The 22,622-nt window shown below is 41.0% G+C and overlaps 1 protein-coding gene across 10 annotated transcripts in view; it reads right to left on the bottom strand.

Moving 5' to 3' along the window:
* LOC115572321 (disks large-associated protein 1-like) overlaps positions 1–22,329 on the bottom strand; it is a 122,004-nt gene extending 99,675 nt beyond the window's left edge. For 5 of the 10 annotated variants that reach the window (XR_003982074.1, XM_030402254.1, XM_030402258.1 and 2 more), the window contains exon 1: positions 22,135–22,328. The gene's annotated coding sequence lies outside the window, so the exon portion shown is untranslated. Of the gene's footprint in view, positions 1–21,139; positions 21,948–22,134 lie in introns of those variants that run through there. The other 5 variants (XM_030402255.1, XM_030402257.1, XM_030402260.1 and 2 more) reach the window with 4 other exon arrangements.
* Between the last annotated feature and the right edge of the window lie 293 nt (positions 22,330–22,622).

Genomic DNA, 22,622 nt, shown 5'->3' with positions numbered 1-22,622 from the left:
GAGTCAAAATTGAGACTGTTTGTAGTTCTTGGTGTCATCAGTTTTACAGAAGTGTCTTTTATAATGGCAGTCTAGGAATAAAAATGCTTTTTTGGGCTATGTTATCTTTTGTATTATCACAATAGCTATGTAGTGTCAGGGAAATAAAACTATAGTGAGTATACTGAGACTTTCAGATTTTAAAGCATAATATTTCTCGTATGTCTCGTATGTGTAGCTAGACAGTGATAGTAATACCAGCTCAAGACTGTCATTTGCTAAGCAATACGGTTATAAAAAAAAACATATAGCAACAGGGAGAAGAATGCCCACAGCCTACATCCATTGAGTCAGGGCTGGGTAATGTATCTCAGTATTTCCCTCGTACCAACCTTAGTGTCTGTTGGTCACAGACTCAAAAAAAACAGTTGAGTCGTAGAAGCTGGCATTAAATGCTTAGATTCATACTCCACTTATTCTTTGACATGTTTGGGGCAGTTTAAGACATTTGAGAGATTTGGCTAATTTTGTTAAATTTAAAAAGGTATCAGAAAATGTTGGTATAGATAACCTTGGTTTTCAAATGATCACTAGCGCTAAATGATGCCAGTTCTGGCGATGAGGCAGTGTTCCCTCATAAATCATACATAAATAAAACCATATTCACTGAATACACCTCTGTCTTTCTGAGACAAAACATATTTTCTTCAGTGTAGTGCTGAAATTACTGGTCACTAAATCAACTACTAGTCATTGATTTAATAATATAAAAAGGAATAATAAAATAAAGTGCAAAAGTGCACAAAGTGCTTAACAGGTGAACTTAAAAGTACCAGACCATAAAAACAGAAAAAGATGAGCAAAACAATAAACCAGCAACAGCAGATCATAAAAAAAAAAAACGCTCATATAGATTCCAACATTAGATGGCAGCAGGTGAAACAAATGACAGTTTGAAAAAAAAAGTCTTCAGTTACCTTTTAAAGGTATCAACAGAGGCCGCATTACGTAGGCCAATAAGAAGGGCATTCCACAGTGTCGGAGCCACTACTTCAAAGGCATGATCACCTTTTGTTCTCAGTCTAGTGCAGGGGACAACCAAGAAACCCTGGTCAGAGGACCAATATGACCTACTGGTGATAAAAGGGTGGAGCAATTGAATATACACAGGTGCCTGACCATGTATGGCTCTGTATGAGAAGACAAGACCAAACTTACATTTTTCCAATGTAAAGAAAATAATATCGGCGTGATATGAGGCCTCCACTGGACCTGGTCCATAGCCTTGCAGTATCATTCTGAACTGATTGAATACAGTCCAGGGATGACTTGTTGAGGCAGGTAAAAAGAGAACTGCAATAGTCTAACTGGGAGGAAATAAAAGCATGAATTGTCATTTCTAGCTCAGGCTGTAAAACAGTGGACCTGAGTTTGGCAATGTTTCTCAAATGGATGAAAAATGTGTGCTTTAATGATCTGATATTGTTTTCAAAATGCATGGCCTGGTCAAATATCACACTATGTTTCCTAATACTAGAATTTACAGTAAAAGTCAGGGACCCAATACACTGAGCTAACTTGGTGATGATGAGGACCTCAGTCTTATCTGAGTTAAGCTTGCCGCCCAGTCGTTTACAGCCAGCAGACAATTGTATAAAATGGTCAGCTTATCAAGTCTTAAAGACACATACAGCTGGATATCATGCATGTGTCACAGTAGTAAATTTGCTGATAACATGAGTTAATGGGCGTTATCATATATGTACAAAACGCTGAGCAGAAGCAGAGTTTTTGTTGTAAAACCTACAGAGCAGAGTTATTTTCTTTATCACAGAGTTTATCAAAGTGTTGAATACCTTGGTGTGTGTTTGTTAGCTTGTTAGCAGTTGTCAGCTGGTGTTGTTTGTTACTGCTGACTGCTGCTTTTATCTGTTAATGTTACATCATTACTTGTGGTGGCATAAAAAGTATCCACAAATCTGTGGCCTGTTTAATGGTCGCCTCTCAAAGGTATAAGGTATAAGATAACTCTAGTTTGTGTGGCTGTAAATTGTCCGGGTGCTGCACTACCCTTTGCAGTTCAGTTCTACCTTTTTAGTTGACAAAATCATGCAACAAATTAACATTTAGAATAGTGTTTTTTCTTGAGTGGTTGATTTTTTCTTTTAAATTGTGAATCGATTCTGAATCATGAGAGATTTGAATTGAGATTCTTATGTGAATCAATTTTTATGCCCACCCCTGGCGTCATCAGTGTGTCGAGGCAACAATGGAAAACTCCAGGAAGAGTATGTCTTTCTCTCTGAACTCTGTGATGTATCCTTCAGCTTTAAAACTGTAAGGTGGTGGGATTCACACTCAGAACCACACACAGATCACAGTTGCTGTTTGGACCATAAAAGAAAAATGTATCACTCACCCAAGTGTAAGTGATAACATAAACCGAAAGATCCAAAGGTCTTAATATGAAAAAAACTTTCGCCAAATTAAAACCTATAGGTAAAATAGCAAGTATCTAGTAGTAGTAAGTGAGGCATAAAGGATACATAAAAGATGGCCTTAAAATGAATACAAATTTGTTTATGACATTTTAAAACAGAGCTTCTCCCCAGCAATCAGACAAGCAAGACACTGACTCACTTGGACAGGGAGAGATGGAAGGCAGTAACTAACCACTCTCTGGGTGAAGTTTCTACAAGGAGTTGATTTGCTTGAGAAGACAGATGGTTTGAAAGAGGAGGAAAAGAATCCATCTATGTCAAACTGGAACAACCGTCTTTGAACATAAGAGGTGGCCTACAACATTACTTATCACCCACCTACAATACAGTACTGAGCTCTCTCCCCAGACAGCTTAATAACTATTCCCACCTGGTCTTACATGAAGGCCAGTTTGACCAACGACCCGCAAATGGCCCTAACAACTCTGAAACTCAGAGCTCACACGTGTCCTTAATGACTCTGTAAGGACACTCCCACACAGAAGCCCTTTTTAGATAGAAAAGGCTGCACATTTGCTCCAAGGTAAGGGCGGCAATGTGCCAGCCTGTCCTTCTAAAACAGAGGTGTAATATTCCTCCTTTTCCAAAAGCCGCCTCTGAGGTAGGCGTAAACATGTGATGTGACATGAAGCACGAAGTTGGGCTGTGAACAGTGACAACGAATTTGACTTCAAAATAAGAGCGTTACATTGCACCCCATCAGAGTTTAGAACTGGGTTCTTAAAGGGAGGCTTTTAATTTGAAAGTAGTGACCGTTCCTAGCTTGGCGCTAGCTAACGAGCGGACACAACCAAAAAGCTCCAGAGACCGAGTAGACGCTAGCATCTCCAGCTCCAGTTGCTCAACTTAAAGTCCGCGGATGAAGTGATGGACTGACTGCTGTGATCAGCTGTTTCCTGGTTTTAAAACTCCCCAGCTGTGGGTCGCACAACAGTGCAGGTCATTGACCCCTCTGCCTCTTACGCAGAGGCCAGCACATTAACACCTCAGATTTAGATAGCAAGCGAGGCAGAAATAAGTGTACCCTCCGAGCCAACAAATCGGTGGACCAAAACAGACCCCCAATTGGCCGGCCTCTGTCTAAAACCGCGGACCTAGCCGCCAAAAGGATGGGCAAATTGGCGGCTGTCTAAAAACGGCTAGTGTTTAAAAGCCTGCAACTCCCCTTCAGTTAGTTAGAACTGAAGAAGCCTCTTGGACGAGAGCTGAAGCATCTTCAAGAAAGTATAACAAGTCAAGTTGCCTACGATGCAGTACTTACCAACTATCATAACCTGGATGACAGGAAACCAGTTGAGGAAGGTTCTTCATGTTTTTATAAAATTGTAAACTAATTATCTTTGTTTTATACAGAGTCAAAAACTAAATACGGTCTTCAAGGAAATTGCGACGGACATTTACTAATAGTACACAGAAAAAACTTAGGTCATCAACATTATAAGATTAATTGGTTATGAGAATAATCATAATAAAGATACTTCAGCTTTATTTAACATACCAAAACAAATAAATAACAGAGAAAGCTTTTTGCTAGGATGTCACAAACTTTACATTTTTGAAGAAGTCTCTGTCTGAATAATTTCCAGTCGATCTATTAAACTATTGTTTAAGCTCCAATACATAGCTGTCTAAACATTTATATACATTCTTTATCTTTTTTAGCACTCTACAACTACATCTACTTTAACTTTACTTCATTCTACACACCTCATTTTTTTATCTACTGTTTTTATGTTAATCCCTTGGATGTTCTTGCACAGTAACTGAGCATCTCCTTCATTTTACTGCACATTTCAATTTGAATCTCCTTCCATGTAACAAATAATCAGACTTAAATCCCTGAATCCTTTAACAATAAATCCCTTCATCCCTTCAATAATTTTGGTTTAGTTTGTGTCTGCTTTGATTTGTTAACCTAAATGAACTGAAGCCGTCGCCTAGATCAGCACACAGCTGTCAACACAATAAGAGTTCGGGTGGAGCTGACCTGAGAAGGGCTGGTCCCAACTGGCAGTGAAGAGAGAGTGGAAGGACAGGAAAGAGTTGGCCAAGCTTATTGACCGACAACCCTGGCATTCAGGTATGTTGCGGCATGTTAGTATGTTGCAGCATGTTAGTAGATAGTACAGCTACTTAAGGCTCAGTGGTAGTTAAATCACCACGATCAGTGTTTCTCAAAACGTTCAACTTTTTAAATTATGACTGAGGTTAAAATACAGTAGCATAGGTACACTCAATTCAGCTATTTTGTGCTACAACTACATAGAAGGCTAAAATAAAACATTGTGATTAAAAAAAACTTATTCTGAATTGCATTTCTGGGATTCATCCGGAGTACCAATAGAGGGAGCTTGCATACCTCCAGTGGTGCATATATCACAGTTTGAGAATAGTGGCCAAGACCAAACTAAGAATTTTTTCTTGTGATACCTGTGCCATGATAACACACATCAAGTGAGGGATTATGCCTGAAGAGTTGTCCATTATCAGGAATTCATGGATGATGCAGAGGCCAGAACAGACCAACATGGCCAGAATAGGCCCGCACTTGTGACTAAAATCTAAACATTTTCACAGGCCACTCTCTCAGTTTCCCTGGCAACACCCGAGAGTTTGACTAATAGCTAAAACACTCATTACCACATACAATTCTAGTGCAATGGAAATCACTACTCAGGATAGGATAGGATGAACCTTATTTACGACTTAGCAACAGAGGACTTAATTTTTTCTCTCAAGTGCACCGGATTGATGCATTTAGAAATGTGCAAACTTTTCTTCCAGAGGAACACATCCCCTGGACCCCTGCAGAGGGACAAAGGTCCACTCACTACAGTTTCACGAGATCCTGTGTTTTCTGTATGTGCTGTATGTGCTTGTCTCCTTGAATAACCCCCTCTGTTACTTGAGTGTGAGCGTGTGTGATTGGTTGCAGGTGTGTTTGAGTGATTGCAGGTTATCCAGGGAGCTGATTGCTTCCTGCCTTAAAGCCGGGAGTTTTGGGGCCAACTCCTCCCAGTTCCTGTGGGCTCTCCTCTGTCAGCCAGAGTGCCAGCATGTTAGATTGTGTTTTTGAATGAAACCTTTGCCTTGCTGCTGGAGGTGCTTGGGGGACAGGAAGAGGGGAGTCTCATTTACATGTTGCGGCAGAGTTTCCCCTAGGCCCTGGTCGTAATACTGTGGGAAACCCTGATATATACATATATCATAATATTGTACATTTTTTCAAACTCAGCTCAGAAAGTGTTCCTGGATAAAATAACCAGCTTTGCATGCCAGTTTTTGATTCATAATTAAATCAATCACATACACTTTATTGCCAAGAGTATTCACTCACCCATCCAAATAATTGAAATCAGGTGTTCCAATCACTTCCATGGCCACAGGTGTATAAAAGCAGCACCTAGGCATGCAGACTGTTTCTACAAACATTTGTGAAAGAATGGTTCCCTCTCAGGAGCTCAGTGAATTCCAGCGTGGTACTGTGATAGGATGCCACCTGTGCAACAAGTCCAGTCGTGAAATTTCCTCGCTCCTAAATATTCCACAGTCAACTGTCAGTGGTATTATAACAAAGTGGAAGCAAAGTGGGAACAACAGCAACTCAGCCACAAAAGGGTAGGCCACGTAAAATGATGGAGCGGGGTCAGCGGATGCTGAGGCGCATAGCGTGCAGAGGTCAGCAACTTTCTGCAGAGTCAATCGCTACAGACCTCCAAACTTCATGTGGCCTTCAGATTAGCTCAAGAACAGTGCACAGAGAGCTTCATGGAATGGGTTTCCATGGCCGAGCAGCTACATCTAAGCCATACATCAGCAAGTGCAATGCAAAGCGTCGGATGCAGTGGTGTAAAGCACGGCGCCACTGTACTCTAGAGCAGTGGAGACGCGTTCTCTGGAGTGACGAATCGCGCTTTTCCATCTGGCAACCTGATGGACGAGTCTGGATGAACTTGACTGGCCTGCACAGAGTCCTGACCTCAACCTGATAAAACACCTTTGGGATGCATGAGAGCAGAGACTGAGAGCCAGGCCTTCCCGTCCAACATCATTGTGTGACCTCACAATTGTGCTTCTCGAAGAATGGTCAAAAATTCCCATAACCACACTCCTAAGCCTTGTGGAAAGCCTTCCCAGAAGAGTTGAAGCTGTTATAGCTGAAAAGGGTGGACCGATGTCATATTAAACCCTATGGATTAAGAATGGGATGTCTCTTAAGTTCATATGCAAGTAAAGACAGATGAGCGAATACTTTTGGCAATAAAGTGTACCTCACAAATAAAGAGCCTTCCTCATATTTAAACAAAACTCTTAAAAAAATAAACACTCCCATGAAGCAGGGCAACAGCCTATCCTAGCACACAATAGGTTAGAAATGAGTCACAGTCACACATTTACTGGTAACTGACCACCTGACCTGCACATTTTTGTTGAGTAAATGTACACAGAATGACCCCAGCTGCCAAGACAACTTAGACCTTATAAATAAAATGGATGAAATTGCCAAATTAATGGCACTTAAAAATTCCTTAAACATTATTCAACACAATCTTATTGTGCAATTTAAAGCAATTTGGACAAAGCCTCATGTTGACAATAATATAGCCCAACTAAATGATCTTTAGTCTCTAATGGTCATATTGTGTGTGAAATTCATCAAAAGCCAACACTCAGTGCGTTTACATGACACTCAAGAAAACTGAATTACTGGGTTAATCCGACTATGATCGGTTTTTTAAGATGCATGTATACACCTTATTCTGACTAAAATCGATCAGATTTCTCATAGTCAGATTAAAACACCTAGATTATTCGATTGATAATCGCATTACTCCTGCATGTATACGTTCTATCAGATCGGATCGGATTTTGCGTTCTGCGCAGGCACGAGATTTCTGTCCCGGGCCGTGAGCCGGAAGTAGCAGGGCGGCGAGGGCAGCGTCTTTCCTCTGAAATCACCGCAAGCAAAAGCGTCATTGTGCATCTAGTTTGTGTTAATTATCATGTACACCATATACGAAGTGTAAAAATATGTAGCTTCGTCTTGCTCTCTGTACGCCGTCTTTCTCGAATGCCGAGGCAGTTTGTTGTTGCTGGTGACGTAAAGAGGTCAGCGGAGGTGTTTCTGTTACCACTAGTTGAAATGGGTACAGCGTCACCTATCGTACCGGGGTATGACATGCTTCGGCCAATAATCTGATTTTCTCACCGGCATGTATACTCGGACAATTGCAGTTGTCTGGTTGAGTAGCATAGTCGAACTATGGCTGTAATCCGACTAAGCTGTGCCTGTAAACGCACTGAATGAGAGGATCTTGCAAAGTTCAAGCTACATTCTTCATAAGTATACACACAGACACACGCGCACACACATACACGCATGCGCGTGCACACACACACACAAACATTGGCAGAGGAGGTTAGTTCACCCAAGATCTTCTCCAGCTGTTGGGGTATGCAGAGGTATGAGTCAAACATGACATCACATGGTTGCACGGTGTCCTAAAGTGTGGCAGGTACTCAAGTAACTTAATTAGCATCAGACTAATCAACCAAGTAAGGCCATAACTATACAGTATAGCACCTGCCAAGGATTTACAAATAAAACAGACACATGAAAACAAAACATCACTACAATGCAGGAGGGGGAATCGTTTCACTCCACTGCAACAGAGACTTATGGTCCAGCTGAACCATGTAGCCATACATGATGTCAATACACTGTACTATTGGGTTTCCCAAATGTGAATAATGAAAGTTGTGTTTGCACAATCCCAAAGGAGAAACTGATTTTGTAATAGCATGCAGTCTGACATGTTCAATTTATGTTTACAAAAGCATTTTATCAAAAGGGGTTAGGGTTAGGGACACATATTTCTTTTTTCAAGAGGAGGCACTTTAATTTATTTTTTCAAGTGAGTATGAAGGTGCACTAGATTCAATGGCAGGGCAATTTTGTTAACAATAAAAGCATTAGAATAAAAGCAATACTTTGAATAATTTCTCTGTCATTTGTAGTTTGTTTTTAAGAGAGAGAAAAAAATGTTTAAATCGTAGATCAAGTTTATCCTTAAGTCAGATAAAGAATGAGTCAGGGAGGCTTGACTAACATATTTGTCTTAAAAAACCCCTCTGTCCCTGCCCTCTCTCTACTAGTGGATGTAGAATGGGGATGGCAGGTAACAAAGGGGATGCATTTCAGTCATGGTGCTAACAAGGGCGACAAGCAAAATGACTATTTTGAGTAATTCCAAACTGCCCATAATGATAGAAGTCAAGTCTAAAATGAATACTGTCATAATACAATACAAATACAAAAAACATTACTAGGTAAGGACCGTTGTACATGATGAAGTTTGGTAATTTTGCTGGGGATGTCATCACCCTTCATCATGCCTCCAACCGTTATGAGTTACATGCTGGCTCTGCATACAGAAAAACCACCAATCACAATCATCCTTGATTATTTTACCATACAATGCAAGGCCCTGCTTTGATTTTTTGATAAAATGCATTCCTCTTTCAAAATCCCCCAAAATCATTCTGGAAAGATTGATTATTATTTTAAAATTAAATAATGTATTACTCATTATTTATATAGAGCTACTGATTATTTATAGAGCTCAGTATCAGTGAAAATGTAATTTCTTTCCAACACTGTGCAGCCTTTGATAAGATGCAGAGAAATGTTGCTTCCAAGTAAATACTGATTTGCTGAGTGACCTCCTGTTTCAGACACGTAAGGTCTGTTTCCAGGGAGATCTCAAAGCTCTTCATATGGAGGCGAAAAAATCGCTCGGGTACCAGGACTAATCTAAGCAACACTTCCTTTCTACTTCACTGTTGTTATTATTGCATTAATTGATGCATTACATTACACACAAAAAATGTTCTAGTGCTGAGCTCAACCACTAATTTGTGCAAGAAATGAGAACTTCATCACCTTCACTTCATGCTGCAAGATACCAAACTGCATGTTTATCTGACACCATGCATCCAACGTAATCCCATTCATTCAAGAAATACATTACCCAGGTAGTTCAGCAGCTAAACATGGATGTAGACTTGCGGAAGAGTTTAAAAATGACTTGCTGGTCGCGCAGGTGGTCGAGTGGTTAGAGCGCATGCCATAAACGCAGCCGACCCCGGTTCGATTCCGGCCGGAGGTCCTTTGCTGCATGTCACATCCCCCCTCTCTCTCTCCCATATTTCCTATCTGTCTACTGCTTAATAAAGGTGTCTAGCAGGGATTTTATGCAGTCAGATGAAGGAGTGGGCAGTATGACAGTATACTGTACAATATACGACAGCAGAAATCTGCTTCAATGTAATGTATTCTATTACATTCTTTTACATCAACAGCTATCATTTGACATCTTTGGATCCCTTTAACCATTGTAGGCATTGGTGCAAACAATGGGTGGGACTGCTTTACTATACTGGATTACATAGAGTATTTACATGTTTGAGATTGAAAGACATTGAGGGAATTTTTCCAACAACCTCAAGGTCAGGAGAAAACTGTGACTTATAAGTAGTTTTATTTCTTAAGACTTAAGAAATGAACATCCAATTCTGCCATTACATACAGTATTCTGTCATTCAATGGATTTTAATGCAGCACCTTTCTTTATATAGAGTAGTTTTTATTGGCAGTGGAACAGTCGTCCATTCCCATATTGGATCTAAGTTGCCTTCACATGCCTGAGGGGTTCACAGGAAATGACCCAGTATGTAATCCATACATCCGTAAAATGTATATCATTGATAACAGCCTTACTGTTTACGGTTCACTATCACTACCATGTCGAAGCTGTACTACTGCTTATAACTGCTAATGCTAACAGCGCAGGGTTGAAGGGAACAATGTAAACGCTGCAGTATTTCTCTGCTGCTGAAACATGACCGCCGCTGCTGGATTAGTATTTTACTTCTTTTTTTTCCTCACTAAAAGAGAAGAGAAGAGAAGAGAAGAGAAGAGAAGAGAAGAAGGCGATGGCTGTGTTTTATCTCCAATGGTAGGCCTACATGAATTTACACTCCATATCTAGGTCAATTAACACAACTGTGAATACAGGGTATCAACAGATAGGACGCCTTATAGCTTATTTAGCTTTTTCACGTCAGTAGTAAGCCTAGTTACAGAGAGGACTCCGTCTTATAACTGACAGGGTAAAGTCTGTCCTGCAATGGCTAACAGTGATGTAAGCAAATGCAGTCATTTGATAGTAATATGTGGAGAAACACAGACTTGTGAAATAAAAAAAACACTTGGATTGTAAGTATAATGTAAGTTATTTTATCATTGAACACGACATTATATTCAAGTAAATTAGCGCTGGTTGATAACACAACACTGTGGTGATGCAAGTTTAGAAAAAAAGAGGGTTAAGGATGAACTCTCTCCTCACAGGTTTAACCATTTATTGCAAAAAACCGTGGCGACGGCAATGCAGAAAACCCCCAAAACAACAGTGGAATCCTGGAATAACACCAAGCAAAGGGTAACTACTAAGCATCAGCCAGACTATGGTAAACCATCTATGTGTAGTAGCAAGCCTGGCACCAACTTGGGCTTAACATTGAGATGGGGCATAAAACCCAATGCCACAGAGATGGCACCTATCAATACGGTGCTAGTGGGTCAGAGGTAGCCGGGAGCCCCAACATCCTGTGTGAATTCCTCTTATAGGAGTCACTGATGACATTTTCATACTAAAAAAAATCAAAAAATCAAAAAATCAAAATACACAAACTTGCATTTTGCATGAAGCTCAGGCTCAGCATTCTTCTTGAAGCTCCCTACTCACTCATACAGCAGCTCACCATGCCAGCTTGTTTAAAGCTGCATTCTGCTGACTGACAAAATAAGCAAGTCTTCTTGACTTCCCCTTCACAAACAGATACTAAAAGACTTTGTATGCAACAGTCAGTGTTGTGTGGAGTTTTTGTATAGTTATTTATTGAGAGAAACTGTGAGGTTCTGAGTGTTCCTGTAATCATCCAGAGAGCTCACTGTCAATCCAACATGTCCTCCGAGAAGTGTTAGTATGCTGTGTGCTGAGAAGGCAAAATCTTTCAACCGACTGCTCCTTAGGAGACTAGTATTTTCTCTGTGTCCTATTCTGCTGGCTGTGTAGTCAGTAAGATCCGCAACCTCAACATACAGATATTCCCCTGCTGGAGCCAGGTTCTCTTTTTCCATCATGACAATACATTTTTTACAACACCTGCTTTTCATACAGGAGCAAAATGATAGTTAGACTAAAGATAAGAGTTGTATGTTAGCTCATGTCTCATTTTGTATATTAGTGTCGCAGAGTCTTGCGTTCGATAAGATTGGGATCTGGGGAATTTGGAGGCCTGCTCTACATGCACATAGACTTGCATATATTTCCGTGAGACTTAACCTCACCCTAACAATATCAACTGCCACTATCATTTAACACTGAACTACTTTTAACACATTTAACCATGACCAGATCAGCTTTTTTCCAACTGTCCACAATTGGACAAGCCATCCCCAAATAATTGGTCTTCAGTCTAAAATTTGTCTCACGCATGCACACACACACACACACACACACACACACACACACACACACACAAATGTATCCCAGAGGAAAAACTTGAGCCTCCCTGCATCTCTTGTCTGCTGCTGGCTCAGTCCTCCCTGTGGGACCAGCAGTCCCTTAGTCTCTTCACTCAGGTGCAGTGGAGCTCATTTAAACACAAACAGCATGATACATCCGCACTACTCTCACTTACCTAAAAATATCCCACTCATCTCATCCCATGCATGTATGAATGCTATTTCTATACAGAAAACATCAACCTATTTCCTGTTCATGGCTTCATGTTCTGGCTTGAGCATTCTTGTAAATATGAACTCAGCTTATTGTATTAAAGGATGTCTTTATATGTTATCATCAGTGCATGGTTACTGTTTCTCAATGTGACAGACTGCTCTTCAGATGGGATACTCCTCTTATCCCCAAGGTCAGTGGGAAACACAAGCACCAGCTGACAAATGGGGATTCCTCTCCCTCTCTCCCTCTCTCCTCTCACTCACACACACACACACACACACACACACACACACACACACACACACACAGAATGCACTATCATCCATCAAAGTGATTCCATCTGGCTGGGCTATCCCCACGATTCACTCGCCCCACTTTCCGTAGTAGGCTCTTTTCCAATAACACAGTCAAAGCAGGATTAGCTCATTGTTTGCCATATGCACACACTGTCTCACACACACACACGCACACACACACACAATCACACCAAAGCATTTGAGAAAATGCATTAGGAAATTTAGCAACTGCATTCATCCAAGTATTATAGAGGACACTATAAAACACTGGAACTGCAGACTACAGACAGAAACACAGTATAGTAGTATAATATCATGTCCTTTAGGACTACTTCTGCCATATTTCCAACCCATTCTCATTCCTAACTTCTGAAATATGGCAGCATGCTAGTGACTTAATAGAGGAGACAACCCACTTAAAGCATTCTGAAATGCAAAGTCTGTAACTGTAGAGATGGTGATTGTATGACACACATACCACCCCTTCCCCCAAGAGTTTGTTGCATTGCGTTGCATTGCGTTGCGTTGCGTTGCGTTGCGTTGATGGGTTGAGCTGACACTGTCGCATTGTGGCACTCCGCATTGAGCGTAAAAGAAGTTGGTGTCTTGAAATCATGCTTGGACACAGTATAAGAGTAAACTGTGGGGAAAATGTGTTTTAAAATGTATTCAGGGGTAAAGTCTTTGGATTTTTTTTTTGCAATTTGTGTCAGATTTGAGTGACAATTTTATACATGCAGCTTTTATGTTCAGGTGACCAGTAAAAGTGAAGTTATGACCACCCAGGGGCTTGCCAAGATAACTGCAAAGTGGCAAGACCTGTCCATGAGGACTTCAGCTTTACCTGCCCCTCTTGTCTGTTTGCGAGAGAAGGGCGGGATAGTCAAGTTAGCAATTGTACATTATGCAATGTCTGATGCAATGGCTTATACGTATTATGATATAATATAACTTTTGGGCCGTTGTTAACGTTCTGAAATGGTGACATTTTAGTTATGTTCAGGCACCAAACTACTTTGTTATGATTATGATTATACTTTGGGTTTAACTATGTTACTAAGTCCATTTACGTCACTTAAATAACTCACTTTCCCCAATTTCTACAACATGCAATTCGTTCTAATGGATTTGAATGACTACAACAAACATTCAGCCTAATGCACTGAAAGACTTTACATTTTAAACTGATTATCACAGCTCGATATGAACTTCTCATCCCACATTTAAACAAATGTCTGATATTTAAATAAAAAGTGGCAGCCCTATCGTCCATTGCCTCCAGGAGGTTTTGCTCAAGGTTTGTGGTCATACTCATTCCACCACCATGCCCAGGAAGATTTCAATAATCATTCTTTTCATCTTTAACCTCCTCTCCTATGACCTCTGCCTTCAGGTCAGATCTAGTGTGCCAAAACATGTGAATTGACCCATCCATCAATCCATCCATCCTGGGGTTGTGATTGGTGTGTGAACAATACTGTTTCCACAAGGGGAATCATGTGTCCAGCTGTGATGACTTGAGTGTATAACAGTCTCAAATTTATGGTTCACTTGAGATGAACGGTGCCTCTGCTATAAACATTCAGGGGGAACTTTCATCCTATCATGTGGAAAACCAGACTTTTCAGTTCTAACACAGAAACAGAAAAATATGTACCTTGGAACATCTACTCTATAAGGTGAATTCAGTGGCATTCATACCATATGATTACAGCGATCAGGAGACAGACCGGATGTGTAACCACCACTCGCTCTTTATTTCTATCTCACTACCAAAAAAACACGAACAAAAACATTGTGAAGGCCTGTGTGTGAAGACAAAGTCAGAAACAAGGCAAATATATTATTGTTGAAGTCAAATGGAAAAAAATATATATAAATATAGTTCTCTAGACAGCAGATCATCGCTAGCAGCTGAAATTGCTAGAAATTATGAGAACTGTATTGTTGAAGCTTCAGGGATTTAATTGTCCTAATGAAAGACAGGAGGGGAAAATGGTGGGTGAAAGCTCCAGTGTAACAGAGAGCAGGGTGGCAGAAAGGCTCTGGGCAGAGAGGGCAGAACAGTCCATCTTTAGTATGACAGGAATATAAAATGCAGGACCACACAGCGAGAGGTTATGTATAATTTATTAAAGTACACTAAAATATTCCCACTTAAGCAAAGACATGGGTGGCACTGGGGGAGGTGAGCGAGGTGGCCGCAGAGGAACAGAGAGGCAGCAGTTCACTGTATGATGGCAAGGGCTTTAGGAACAATCAAAGAACAACAGGAACTACATTCTACCATCTCTCCAACAATGGACAATGGTCTCTTATATCAGAACCAATACTTACATACGGTGTCTCATTCTGCCAGGACATTGATTTTGCAATGCTTGTCTAACTGTGAGAATGAATCATATTATATTTAGGGTTAACCTACACTATCAGGCAGGCTACTCCTCCCAAAACATGAGAAGGCCTCATCTTTTCCTCCAATTTGAAGCCAATAAAAACATATGTCTTCAACCTTAATCTTTCTAATCCCATACATAGTCAATAAAGTGAAAAGAGGTAGAATCGTGTTTGAGTGGGGTATCCCCATTTATACACAACATCCATTTAGCATTAAATAGTTAATGCCAATACAATCGCAAATTGTATGTTTTGTGACTCTGAGTCTGATGTTACCATATCATAAAAATCCATAGAAAAACTTACACAGGCAGTTACTAAGTGCTTCACACGCTGGTGGAAGTATGAAGACATAGTTTCACTTACTGGGAGACATTAGTTTCCCCCTGCATAGCCTGCACTTCAAGAAGACAGCTCTGATATTCACTGTGAACAGCTAATGCAGTGTGACATCAGAACAAGGAAGCCTGAAGCTCCTCTGAAGTCACAGCGAGGGCCCACTGCTGTACTTATTATAGACTACACAGATGAAGTCATGAGTACTCATAAGTATGTAATGAGTAATCATGAGTCCTTCTGTAATTCCCTGAGAAGTTTCTGTGAGGAGTTATGGAACCGTCATCTCCAAAGACTTGGAACAACAGCACGCTATTTGAAGAGGGGCAACCATCGTAACTGCTCTGCAGGCTCAACTTATCAGCCTGTTTCCTTACAGAAATACCATGCTTGACAACCTTGTTTTTATATTTATATATATATATATATATATATATATATATATATATATATATATATATATATGTATGTATATATATATATATATACACATATATATATATATATATATATATGTATGTATGTATGTATGTATGTATATATATATATATATATATATATATAGATATATATATATATATATATATATATATATATATATATATATATATATATATATATTTATATATAATTCATTTTGATGCAAGTATTGAGGGATGAACTCACATTTTTTATTTTGGTCTTTTTTGGCAAATGTGTTGAAAATAAGAAAAATACTCAACAGAATATTCAATAGATGAGACCTGGATATGACCTGGATGTTATAAATAATTGATTTGGAAATGTTACTAATGTAAATGAAGTGTAAATGCACCTAAAGTTGATAGAGGTGCAACACGATCTGAACACTGAATTTCCAAGTTAAATACTTTTCCTAAACATTTAACCCTTTCTCTTTTCACCTCTTATTTTTGAGCTTTGCCACATATTTCAAAATGTGCTATTGTGCATGATAACCCTGCATTGTATTGTCTATGCATCCCCAGTTGTCCGAAGGAGATGTAAGTTACAGGTGTAGTGAAAAGACTTTGCTTGAAGTTAAATAAGTTAAAATGTCAGGTTGAAGGAAACTCCAAGCCTGAAACTAAAAACTCCATCACATGATAATGCCACAAGTGCAGCGCAGATCACACATTTAGTAGAACTAAAGGAGGAGTAACAGGCCGTTCAGAAAGAACTTGTCACGTCATATTCCAAGTGTCGAGCCACTCATTGTGTTCCCACGAGATGTGTTGTCTAGGCAGCACATCAAAACCAAGAACTGTGAAAGTACCACAGGAATTCACTCCATGGGTGACTCATCAACGAGCTAATGTACTGAAATAGTTTGGTGAAGGTTAGAGACGAATTGTTCTCTCAAACTGCACTCAAGAAAAGCAACGGAAGAGCTTACACATAGAGCACATTAATCAGCACGGCTACTTCCTCTGAACTTTCTCCTTCACAGTAGCAGTGGAATCTTTCCCATCTGATAAATCTAAAAACAGGCATCCCCGAGGCGAATTACAGATTTATATGGATAACATATAAGAAACATGACCTAACTGCACATTATATCTAGCACTCAAAAATTGATGGATCCTTTTTTGTGACCAGACGCGTGTTTAATTTTTGTTTCAATATGATGTGAGAGTATATAAGCGTGGGAAACAGTTTTTGAGGTATGGTTTCTGGAACCATGATGTTTTTGTCATTGATATTTGCATGCTTAACCCCATGAACTACAATTTAGTTTAAGCGCACGCAAGTATTTTCACTGTATGTAAGATATAGGCAATGATTCAGTGAAATAATTTAACAGGTGTTAAACATGTGTTGCCTTTTATTATGAGGTAGTCACTGGAGACGCAACTGCTTATCAGTGAGTGTAGCACTTACCGCTATCATTCAAAATAGGACAACAGTCACTTTCAGTTTATACAATTTGTGACAGTAATGAAACAAAATGGAGCTGTTTGACAAAGAGCTGCAGGCTGCACACTTCCAACTTCTTAGTGAATCAACCAACTCCCAGTTAGCCATGGTAAGCATCCAAAATATTGCCAAATATGTGCATTTGCTTTTTGCTTTGGCAACAAATTGCAGTCAACTCTCCTTACTCATCTCTTGATTAGTTAAATATGACTCCCGCTACTCTGTGCTTCGATTCTGCGACAGCTTCTATGCTGAGCAGCCACTTTCCGTTTTTGATTCTAGCATCCGTCCTCCGACCAAGCACTGTCCGCTCTGCCTAGCCCAAAGACACAGCTGTGAGCTTGCTCGGCTAGCCAAAGAGGACAGTGTGTTTTCTGGGGAAAGTACGGCTGGCAGTCCACTGTATCACCTCCATCACTTGCTGTTTGTCATACACACCAGCCGCCACAAAACCACAGACACAACCAGAGAATATCTCATTATTGCGCGTGCAGTCAGATACAGTAGTAATCCTTCATGCTGAAATTTCTGTCACAAACTCTTTAACGCTGCTGTGATTAGTTGGTTCACTGTAAGCTACTGATGAGGAAACAACCAGTTGCAGCAGGACCATCCATTCTAGCATCAACCGTTCTACTCCCCTTCACCTCTCTCCTTCATCTTCTCTATGTTAGTGGCGGATAGCAAACCAACCTGTGATAATTATCATGAATCTCTTTAATTTCATCATGTTACAATTGTTTCTGTTATAGATACTCTTTGACTTGTATGACTATTTCTTTTGATTTAGTTTTTCACTTTGAACATTTCAATCACATCAACTTTGATAAAACAATAAAACCCAGCATCTCTGTCACTCTCCTTCATTCTTTCCAGTAAGAAGAAATGGATCTCAATGGTGACAGGAAGTGTTATCACTACCTGAAAAAGCTTAAAAAGGCTCAGACAGCTCTCTGCAAACGTTTGCTGCCTTCAGGGCATTTTGTGGAATAACTATTGCATCATCACTGCAAAGCAGTGACCGCAAAGATGAGTACTAGAGACATGCTGACTAACAGGAGAACAGGAGAGGACTTTTGACATGGGAAACCAAAAAGTGGAGTAACCAGAGCGAGAGCGACTGAGAGGAATGTTTGTATGGGGGAAATAATGGTTTGTATAAAGGAATACAAAGCTTATAAAGCAGGAGTCAGACCTTAAACAACTCTGCATTAAAATGATGCAAGGAGCTGCATTGGTGGGGGCGTGTAACTTGATTAAGGAAGTCAATCAGACGGGACTCTGTAGTCAGCGACAGGATAACCAAGGAAATGGAGGAGAAGCTTTTCCTGGTCGTATTTGTCTAGCCTGAGCTTTATCAGACGGAAACCTAGTATACAAAGTGATCTACCAGGAACTAGCATTTTTCGAGCTGTGTCCAGTTCAACATTTCTGCTGGACGACTCATGGTGTTTTTTACCAAGCTCTCTGCAGTGTTGCTTATTTTGCACTGGAAATCCAGCTTTCTGTCCTAGATATGCAACTACTGGAGAGATACTTCAACGGATAGATCCAGAGATATTCAATTATCAAAGAAAAAAGAAAATTACATTTGAGAAATTAGAATGCTTGCTTCAAAAATGACTGTAGCAGATTAATTTTCTGTTGATAAACTAATCAGCTAATAATTTTTAGCTCTAGACTTCATATACATACACCATCAAGCATAACATTATGACCACTGACAGGTGAAGTGAGTAACACTGATTATCTCTTCATCATGGCATCTGTTAGTGGGTGGGATATATTAGGCAGCAAATGAACATGCTTTCCTCAAAGTTGATGTGTTAGAGCAGGAAAAATGGGCAAGCGTAAGGATTCGAGCAATTTTGACAAGGGGCCAAATTGTGATGGCTAGATGACTGGGTTAGAGCATCTCCACAACTGCAGCTCTTATGGGGTGTTCCCGGTCTGCAGTGGTCAGTATCTATCAAAAGTCATCCAAAGAACGAACAGTGGTGAACCGGCAACAGGGTCAAGGGTGGCCAAGGCTCATTGATGCACATGGGGAGCGAAGGCTGGCCCATGTAGTCCAATCCAACAGACAAGCTACTGTTATTTCTGATAGAAAGGTGTCAGAATACACAGTGCATCACAGTTTGTTGCGTATGGGACAGCAAAGCCGCAGACCAGTCAGGGTTCCCATGCTGACCCCTGTCCACTGCCGAAAGCACCAACAAGGGGCACCTGAGCATCGGAATTGGACCAAGGAGCAATAGAAGAAGGTGGTCTGGTTTGATGAATCACGTTTTCTTTTACATCACGTGGATGGCCAGGTGCGTGTACGTAGCTTACCTGGGGAACACATGGCACCAGGATGCACTATGGGAAGAAGAAAAGGCGGCGGAGGCAGTGTGATGCTTTGGGCAATGTTCTGCTGGGAAACCTTGGGTCCTGCCATTCATATGGATGTTGCTCTGACACATACCACCTTCCTCAGCATTGTTGAAGACCATGTACACCCCTTCATGGAATTGGTATTCCCTGATGATCTTTTAGCAGTATAATGTGCCGTGTCACAGAGCAAATATGGTTCAGGAATGGTTTGAGGAGCACAACAACGAGTTTGAGGTGTTGACTTGGCCTCCAAATTCCCTAGATCTCAGTCCAATCATGCATCTGTGGGATGTGCTGGACAAACAAGTCTGATCCATGGAGGCCCAACCTCGTAACTTACAGGACTTAAAGGACCTGCTGCTAACATCTTGGTGCCAGATACCACAGCACACCTTCAGGGCTCTAGTGGAGTCCATGCCTCGACGGGTCAGGGCTGTTTTGGCAGCAAAATGGGGACCAACACAATATTAGGCAGGTGGTCATAATGATATGCCTTATCAGTGTATATACATATATCGGCATACATACATATGTTTGAAATTATACAAACTGACAATGGACTAACTAAAATGTATAAACTACTAATTAATGTTGCAGATCAAAAACTTTACACAACGGTATAAGAATACTGGGTCCTTATTTTCTTCAAGCAGCTGTGTCTAAGAAGGTAGATTTTGTCGTCCAATAATTGGAATGGTGGTGGTTCCATCATCGGATTTCTCGGCTGCACGACAAACATAAGTGAGTGTGCCACCGCAGATTACCTATGATTTTATCACTTGCTGTTGTCGGCATGAGACACTTTTTTTTTTTTTACTGTTTACACATCTGAGCATCTTTAAAATAATCTTAATTTCTAAAAAAAAAGTGAAGTAAAGCAGTGTATTACCCAGGGCCTACTGGATAATCATTCAAATTACACATTTCTTCCGTACAATATTTATAAACCCATATATATTCAATTTACATCGATACAATAGAGAGAAGCGTCAGTCCTTGGATTTGAGAAGCTGAAACCACTGAAGGCTATTTGCTCGGTATAAATTATCAAATTAAAAGTGATTACATTGCTGTCAATCCAGCCATTGTCTCAGCAGCACTAAAAAGGCACTTACACACTGTAAAGCTGCTTGCCTTTCGCTGGAAATGTTCCACTTACTTTGAATAATCGACGGACCTCACTGTGACAGGTTTCATTGGACCTAACAGTGTGGGTTTTTCTTGCCTCCCTTTACGTAGCATGTCCTTGTTTCCAGTTTAGTGCTGCCATGTACAGTCATTATTATTATTTATATCATTTTCTTTTTATAGAAAATGCATTAAAAGAAGGCGACATTTTATTCTAACGTTGAAAACATAAACACAGAAGATAAAGATAAGAATATGTGGCACCCACTTCACCACCCTGCGTGAAAAACTAAATCAAACGTGATACTGTATCACTGATTCACCTTTCCAAGTTGAGTGGGAATGGACTAAAAAAAAAAGTCTAATTTCCGAGCTGACACTCTGCCCACACTGTTATCATTACCAGTTGGTCTTCTTGAATTAGAAACACTGGGATCTGCTCGTCCTCTCATCCTCTCATCCTCAGCAACCGCAGGCGACAGCTAGCTCCTCTGCGCTCACAGCCCCTCAGTGAGGCGGAAGATACAGGGCGCACATCCCCGCCGAACATCACTGCACCACACAGCTCTCCTGAAATCACGAGCCTTTTATGTTTCATCTCGGGCTGGGGCTCAGTGCAAGGCAGTTTAGCAACCGTGTGAGCGTCTGTGTCTTTCTTCCATAGCAACCATACATCCATCCAGCTGTGCAAGCGCCGTCTTCACATCCACATCCCCTTCGACGGATCAGCCTTGTGTCGGGGACCCCCCCTGTTATGCTGTCTCTGTGACATGTCTCCTCACAATTCCGAACATATACGGTGAGGCTTTTACAGCGCCCGACCCAAGCCCTGTGTTAGAAGGGGTAGTTAAAGACCTCCGTCAAGAAACCCTCTTACCTCAATACAAAGACCAGGTGACGCTGTGGCTTCCTGTCAACGCTGTTTTCTCCCACAAACAGCGCGACAGTGAAGTGCCACCGCGTCAATCAATCCACAAACTTTCCCCCGACATGAAATGGACGGCGCGTTGTGCATTAGCTTCATCTTTGACAAATGTATCAGGATTAACTCGCAGATTTTCCGCCATATTTTATGAAAAAAGACGTGACGTTACAGCTGAATGGTTAAATTAGCAAAGCGACAGCAGCGTCAATCTCCCCACGCGCGAGAAGCGCAGGTTATCAGGCTGCTGCCATGAACGCCGGTGCAGCCCGGGCTCAGCGGAGGGACGGCTGCCGCTGCACGACGGCTGGAACGGTACAACAGCGCACCGGCACAGAGACACTGGACAGCACCGGTGGCCCTTCTTACCGGTGTGAGTCATTCGCGAAGAAGCAGCGGTGGTTCTGATAAGCTGTTGAATCCTGAGTCCGCTCGAACCTAAAATCTCTCAATACATGATTTAAAGCTCAGCTTACCTGTAGCAGCTCCTCACACCATCGCTGAACGGAGGCACCGGCTGCTAAATCCAAAAGCACGTCCTTCCTTTCTGGAAGCAAGGCGATCACAACAGAGAGTCACTGGTGGAATGTGTGTGTGTGTGTGTGTGTGTGTGTGTGTGCGCGCGCGCGCGCGTGAGTGTGAATGCGGGGGCATCAAGTGGCGCAAGCCTGCGGTCCGTGAATTGCGGCAAGTTGACCAAAATAAGACGGAATGCCACCGGAAAAAAGGATTTTTGCGCAAAAAAATAAAAGCACAGAACCGTTTCCTGTACGACATGAAGGCGTATGGAAAGTAACAAAAATGCAAGAAGCCGAAGTTGTCACCCAACTTAATGTCTCTGTGCGCCTCAGGAGGATGATAAAGCGACACATTGCGAGTCGCAGGTTAAACAGGTTAACTGTGACCATTTAGACTCATTTGGTAAAACATCCATTTGGTAAAAGACTCAATGTGAACTCAACAT

This window comes from Sparus aurata, chromosome 21, assembly GCF_900880675.1.
Source record: "Sparus aurata chromosome 21, fSpaAur1.1, whole genome shotgun sequence".
NCBI classification, from domain to species: domain Eukaryota; kingdom Metazoa; phylum Chordata; class Actinopteri; order Spariformes; family Sparidae; genus Sparus; species Sparus aurata.
The sequence above is the reverse complement of the archived record's forward strand: the minus strand, read 5'-3'. Positions and strand labels throughout refer to the sequence as shown.